Raw genomic sequence first — 8,895 nt, forward strand, 5'->3', positions numbered from 1 at the left:
TCCTGCCCCCTGTACAGTATATATATAATACACTCCTGCCCCCTGTACAGTATATATATAATACACTCCTGCCCCTGTACAGTATATGTATATAATACACTCCTGCCCCCTGTACAGTATATGTATATAATACACTCCTGCACCTGTACAGTATATGTATATAATACACTCCTGCCCCCCCTGTACAGTATATGTATATAACACACTCCTGCCCCCCCTGTACAGTATATGTATATAATACACTCCTGCCCCCCTGTACAGTATATATATAATACACTCCTGCCCCCCCTGTACAGTATATGTATATAATACACTCCTGCCCCCCCTGTACAGTATATGTATAGAATACACTCCTGCCCCCCCTGTACAGTATATGTATAGAATACACTCCTGCCCCTCTGTACAGTATATGTATATAATACACTCCTGCCCCCTGTACAGTATATGTATATAATACACTCCTGCCCCCTGTACATTATATGTATATAATACACTCCTGCCCCCTGTACAGTATATGTATATAAAACACTCCTGCCCCTGTACAGTATATGTATAGAATACACTCCTGCCCCTGTACAGTATATGTATATAATACACTCCTGCCCCTGTACAGTATATTTATAGAATACACTCCTGCCCCTGTACAGTATATGTATATAATACACTCCTGCCCCTGTACAGTATATGTATATAATACACTCCTGCCCCTGTACAGTATATGTATATAATACACTCCTGCCCCCTGTACAGTATATGTATATAATACACTCCTGCCCCCCTGTACAGTATATGTATATAATACACTCCTGCCCCTGTACAGTATATGTATATAATACACTCCTGCCCCCCTGTACAGTATATGTATATAATACACTCCTGCCCCTGTACAGTATATGTATATAATACACTCCTGCCCCTGTACAGTATATGTATATAATACACTCCTGCCCCCCTGTACAGTATATGTATATAATACACTCCTGCCCCTGTACAGTATATGTATATAATACATTCCTGCCCCTGTACAGTATATGTATATAATACACTCCTGCCCCCTGTACAGTATATATATAATACACTCCTGCCCCCTGTACAGTATATATATAATACACTCCTGCCCCTGTACAGTATATGTATATAATACACTCCTGCCCCCTGTACAGTATATGTATATAATACACTCCTGCACCTGTACAGTATATGTATATAATACACTCCTGCCCCCCCTGTACAGTATATGTATATAATACACTCCTGCCCCCCTGTACAGTATATATATAATACACTCCTGCCCCCCCTGTACAGTATATGTATATAATACACTCCTGCCCCCCCTGTACAGTATATGTATATAATACACTCCTGCCCCCCTGTACAGTATATATATAATACACTCCTGCCCCCCCTGTACAGTATATATATAATACACTCCTGCCCCCCTGTACAGTATATATATAATACACTCCTGCCCCCCCTGTACAGTATATATATAATACACTCCTGCCCCCCCCTGTACAGTATATATATAATACACTCCTGCCCCCCCTGTACAGTATATGTATAGAATACACTCCTGCCCCCCCCTGTACAGTATATGTATAGAATACACTCCTGCCCCTCTGTACAGTATATGTATATAATACACTCCTGCCCCCTGTACAGTATATGTATATAATACACTCCTGCCCCCTGTACATTATATGTATATAATACACTCCTGCCCCCTGTACAGTATATGTATATAAAACACTCCTGCCCCTGTACAGTATATGTATAGAATACACTCCTGCCCCTGTACAGTATATGTATATAATACACTCCTGCCCCTGTACAGTATATTTATAGAATACATAGAATACACTCCTGCCCCTGTACAGTATATGTATATAATACACTCCTGCCCCTGTACAGTATATGTATATAATACACTCCTGCCCCTGTACAGTATATGTATATAATACACTCCTGCCCCTGTACAGTATATGTATATAATACACTCCTGCCCCTGTACAGTATATGTATAGAATACACTCCTGCCCCCTGTACAGTATATGTATATAATACACTCCTGCCCCCTGTACAGTATATATATATAATACACTCCTGCCCCCTGTACAGTATATGTATATAATACACTTCTGCCCCCTGTACAGTATATGTATATAATACACTCCTGCCCCCTGTACAGTATATATATATAATACACTCCTGCCCCCTGTACAGTATATGTATATAATACACTCCTGCCCCTGTACAGTATATGTATATAATACACTCCTGCCCCCCTGTACAGTATATGTATATAATACACTCCTGCCCCTGTACAGTATATGTATATAATACACTCCTGCCCCCTGTACAGTATATGTATATAATACACTCCTGCCCCTGTACAGTATATGTATATAATACACTCCTGCCCCCTGTACAGTATATGTATATAATACACTCCTGCCCCCCTGTACAGTATATGTATATAATACACTCCTGCCCCTGTACAGTATATGTATATAATACACTCCTGCCCCTGTACAGTATATGTATATAATACACTCCTGCCCCTGTACAGTATATGTATATAATACACTCCTGCCCCCTGTACAGTATATGTATATAATACACTCCTGTCCCTGTGCAGTATATGTATATAATACACTCCTGCCCCCCCTGTACAGTATATGTATATAATACACTCCTGCCCCTGTACAGTATATGTATATAATACACTCCTGCCCCATGTACAGTATATGTATATAATACACTCCTGCCCCTGTACAGTATATGTATATAATTCACTCCTGCCCCCCCTGTACAGTATATATATATAATACACTCCTGCCCACCCGTACAGTATATGTATATAATACACTCCTGCCCACCCGTACAGTATATGTATATAATACACTCCTGCCCCTGTACAGTATATGTATATAATACACTCCTGCCCCTGTACAGTATATGTATATAATACACTCCTGCCCCCTGTACAGTATATGTATATAATACACTCCTGCCCCTGTACAGTATATGTATAGAATACACTCCTGCCCCTGTACAGTATATGTATAGAATACACTCCTGTCCCTGTACAGTATATGTATATAATACACTCCTGCCCCTGTACAGTATATGTATATAATACACTCCTGCCCCCTGTACAGTATATGTATATAATACACTCCTGCCCCATGTACAGTATATGTATATAATACACTCCTGCCCCTGTACAGTATATGTATATAATTCACTCCTGCCCCCCCTGTACAGTATATATATATATATAATACACTCCTGCCCACCCGTACAGTATATGTATATAATACACTCCTGCCCCTGTACAGTATATGTATATAATATACTCCTGCCCCTGTACAGTATATGTATATAATACACTCCTGCCCCCCTGTACAGTATATGTATATAATACACTCCTGCCCCCTGTACAGTATATGTATATAATATACTCCTGCCCCCTGTACAGTATATGTATATATTACACTCCTGCCCCCTGTACAGTATATGTATAGAATACACTCCTGCCCCCCCTGTACAGTATATGTATATAATACTCTCCTGTCCCTGTACAGTATATGTATATAATACACTTCTGCCCCCCCTGTACAGTATATGTATATAATACACTCCTGCCCCTGTACAGTATATGTATATAATACACTCCTGACCCTGTACAGTATATGTATAGAATACACTCCTGCCCCCCCTGTACAGTATATGTATATAATATACTCCTGCCCCCCTGCACAGTATATGTATATAATACACTCCTGCCCCCCTGTACAGTATATGTATATAATACACTCCTGCCCCTGTACAGTATATGTATATAATATACTCCTGCCCCTGTACAGTATATGTATAGAATACACTCCTGCCCCCTGTACAGTATATGTATATAATACACTCCTGCCCCTGTACAGTATATGTATATAATACACTCCTGCCCCCCTGTACAGTATATATATAATACACTCCTGCCCCCCCTGTACAGTATATGTATATAATACACTCCTGCCCCCCCTGTACAGTATATGTATAGAATACACTCCTGCCCCCCCTGTACAGTATATGTATAGAATACACTCCTGCCCCTCTGTACAGTATATGTATATAATACACTCCTGCCCCCTGTACAGTATATGTATATAATACACTCCTGCCCCCTGTACATTATATGTATATAATACACTCCTGCCCCCTGTACAGTATATGTATATAAAACACTCCTGCCCCTGTACAGTATATGTATAGAATACACTCCTGCCCCTGTACAGTATATGTATATAATACACTCCTGCCCCTGTACAGTATATTTATAGAATACACTCCTGCCCCTGTACAGTATATGTATATAATACACTCCTGCCCCTGTACAGTATATGTATATAATACACTCCTGCCCCTGTACAGTATATGTATATAATACACTCCTGCCCCCTGTACAGTATATGTATATAATACACTCCTGCCCCCCTGTACAGTATATGTATATAATACACTCCTGCCCCTGTACAGTATATGTATATAATACACTCCTGCCCCCCTGTACAGTATATGTATATAATACACTCCTGCCCCTGTACAGTATATGTATATAATACACTCCTGCCCCTGTACAGTATATGTATATAATACACTCCTGCCCCCCTGTACAGTATATGTATATAATACACTCCTGCCCCTGTACAGTATATGTATATAATACATTCCTGCCCCTGTACAGTATATGTATATAATACACTCCTGCCCCCTGTACAGTATATATATAATACACTCCTGCCCCCTGTACAGTATATATATAATACACTCCTGCCCCTGTACAGTATATGTATATAATACACTCCTGCCCCCTGTACAGTATATGTATATAATACACTCCTGCACCTGTACAGTATATGTATATAATACACTCCTGCCCCCCCTGTACAGTATATGTATATAATACACTCCTGCCCCCCTGTACAGTATATATATAATACACTCCTGCCCCCCCTGTACAGTATATGTATATAATACACTCCTGCCCCCCCTGTACAGTATATGTATATAATACACTCCTGCCCCCCTGTACAGTATATATATAATACACTCCTGCCCCCCCTGTACAGTATATATATAATACACTCCTGCCCCCCTGTACAGTATATATATAATACACTCCTGCCCCCCCTGTACAGTATATATATAATACACTCCTGCCCCCCCTGTACAGTATATATATAATACACTCCTGCCCCCCCTGTACAGTATATGTATAGAATACACTCCTGCCCCCCCCTGTACAGTATATGTATAGAATACACTCCTGCCCCTCTGTACAGTATATGTATATAATACACTCCTGCCCCCTGTACAGTATATGTATATAATACACTCCTGCCCCCTGTACATTATATGTATATAATACACTCCTGCCCCCTGTACAGTATATGTATATAAAACACTCCTGCCCCTGTACAGTATATGTATAGAATACACTCCTGCCCCTGTACAGTATATGTATATAATACACTCCTGCCCCTGTACAGTATATTTATAGAATACATAGAATACACTCCTGCCCCTGTACAGTATATGTATATAATACACTCCTGCCCCTGTACAGTATATGTATATAATACACTCCTGCCCCTGTACAGTATATGTATATAATACACTCCTGCCCCTGTACAGTATATGTATATAATACACTCCTGCCCCTGTACAGTATATGTATAGAATACACTCCTGCCCCCTGTACAGTATATGTATATAATACACTCCTGCCCCCTGTACAGTATATATATATAATACACTCCTGCCCCCTGTACAGTATATGTATATAATACACTTCTGCCCCCTGTACAGTATATGTATATAATACACTCCTGCCCCCTGTACAGTATATATATATAATACACTCCTGCCCCCTGTACAGTATATGTATATAATACACTCCTGCCCCTGTACAGTATATGTATATAATACACTCCTGCCCCCCTGTACAGTATATGTATATAATACACTCCTGCCCCTGTACAGTATATGTATATAATACACTCCTGCCCCCTGTACAGTATATGTATATAATACACTCCTGCCCCTGTACAGTATATGTATATAATACACTCCTGCCCCCTGTACAGTATATGTATATAATACACTCCTGCCCCCCTGTACAGTATATGTATATAATACACTCCTGCCCCTGTACAGTATATGTATATAATACACTCCTGCCCCTGTACAGTATATGTATATAATACACTCCTGCCCCTGTACAGTATATGTATATAATACACTCCTGCCCCCTGTACAGTATATGTATATAATACACTCCTGTCCCTGTGCAGTATATGTATATAATACACTCCTGCCCCCCCTGTACAGTATATGTATATAATACACTCCTGCCCCTGTACAGTATATGTATATAATACACTCCTGCCCCATGTACAGTATATGTATATAATACACTCCTGCCCCTGTACAGTATATGTATATAATTCACTCCTGCCCCCCCTGTACAGTATATATATATAATACACTCCTGCCCACCCGTACAGTATATGTATATAATACACTCCTGCCCACCCGTACAGTATATGTATATAATACACTCCTGCCCCTGTACAGTATATGTATATAATACACTCCTGCCCCTGTACAGTATATGTATATAATACACTCCTGCCCCCTGTACAGTATATGTATATAATACACTCCTGCCCCTGTACAGTATATGTATAGAATACACTCCTGCCCCTGTACAGTATATGTATAGAATACACTCCTGTCCCTGTACAGTATATGTATATAATACACTCCTGCCCCTGTACAGTATATGTATATAATACACTCCTGCCCCCTGTACAGTATATGTATATAATACACTCCTGCCCCATGTACAGTATATGTATATAATACACTCCTGCCCCTGTACAGTATATGTATATAATTCACTCCTGCCCCCCCTGTACAGTATATATATATATATAATACACTCCTGCCCACCCGTACAGTATATGTATATAATACACTCCTGCCCCTGTACAGTATATGTATATAATATACTCCTGCCCCTGTACAGTATATGTATATAATACACTCCTGCCCCCCTGTACAGTATATGTATATAATACACTCCTGCCCCCTGTACAGTATATGTATATAATATACTCCTGCCCCCTGTACAGTATATGTATATATTACACTCCTGCCCCCTGTACAGTATATGTATAGAATACACTCCTGCCCCCCCTGTACAGTATATGTATATAATACTCTCCTGTCCCTGTACAGTATATGTATATAATACACTTCTGCCCCCCCTGTACAGTATATGTATATAATACACTCCTGCCCCTGTACAGTATATGTATATAATACACTCCTGACCCTGTACAGTATATGTATAGAATACACTCCTGCCCCCCCTGTACAGTATATGTATATAATATACTCCTGCCCCCCTGCACAGTATATGTATATAATACACTCCTGCCCCCCTGTACAGTATATGTATATAATACACTCCTGCCCCTGTACAGTATATGTATATAATATACTCCTGCCCCTGTACAGTATATGTATAGAATACACTCCTGCCCCCTGTACAGTATATGTATATAATACACTCCTGCCCCCTGTACAGTATATGTATATAATACACTCCTGCCCCTGTACAGTATATGTATATAAAACACTCCTGCCCCTGTACAGTATATGTATATAATACACTCCTGCCCCCTGTACAGTATATGTATAGAATACACTCCTGCCCCTGTACAGTATATATATAATACACTCCTGCCCCTGTACAGTATATATATAATACACTCCTGCCCCCTGTACAGTATATGTATATAATACACTCCTGCCCCTGTACAGTATATGTATATAATACACTCCTGCCCCTGTACAGTATATGTATATAATACACTCCTGCCCCCTGTACAGTATATGTATATAATACACTCCTGCCCCTGTACAGTATATGTATATAATACACTCCTGCCCCTGTACAGTATATGTATATAAAACACTCCTGCCCCTCTGTACAGTATATGTATATAATACACTCCTGCCCCTGTACAGTATATGTATATAATACACTTCTGCCCCCTGTACAGTATATGTATATAATACACTCCTGCCCCCTGTACAGTATATATATATAATACACTCCTGCCCCCTGTACAGTATATGTATATAATACACTCCTGCCCCTGTACAGTATATGTATATAATACACTCCTGCCCCCCTGTACAGTATATGTATATAATACACTCCTGCCCCTGTACAGTATATGTATATAATACACTCCTGCCCCCTGTACAGTATATGTATATAATACACTCCTGCCCCTGTACAGTATATGTATATAATACACTCCTGCCCCCTGTACAGTATATGTATATAATACACTCCTGCCCCCCTGTACAGTATATGTATATAATACACTCCTGCCCCTGTACAGTATATGTATATAATACACTCCTGCCCCTGTACAGTATATGTATATAATACACTCCTGCCCCTGTACAGTATATGTATATAATACACTCCTGCCCCCTGTACAGTATATGTATATAATACACTCCTGTCCCTGTGCAGTATATGTATATAATACACTCCTGCCCCCCCTGTACAGTATATGTATATAATACACTCCTGCCCCTGTACAGTATATGTATATAATACACTCCTGCCCCATGTACAGTATATGTATATAATACACTCCTGCCCCTGTACAGTATATGTATATAATTCACTCCTGCCCCCCCTGTACAGTATATATATATAATACACTCCTGCCCACCCGTACAGTATATGTATATAATACACTCCTGCCCACCCGTACAGTATATGTATATAATACACTCCTGCCCCTGTAC

The sequence above is a fragment of the Anomaloglossus baeobatrachus genome, chromosome 12 (assembly GCF_048569485.1).
Source record: "Anomaloglossus baeobatrachus isolate aAnoBae1 chromosome 12, aAnoBae1.hap1, whole genome shotgun sequence".
Taxonomy (NCBI): Eukaryota; Metazoa; Chordata; class Amphibia; order Anura; family Aromobatidae; genus Anomaloglossus; species Anomaloglossus baeobatrachus.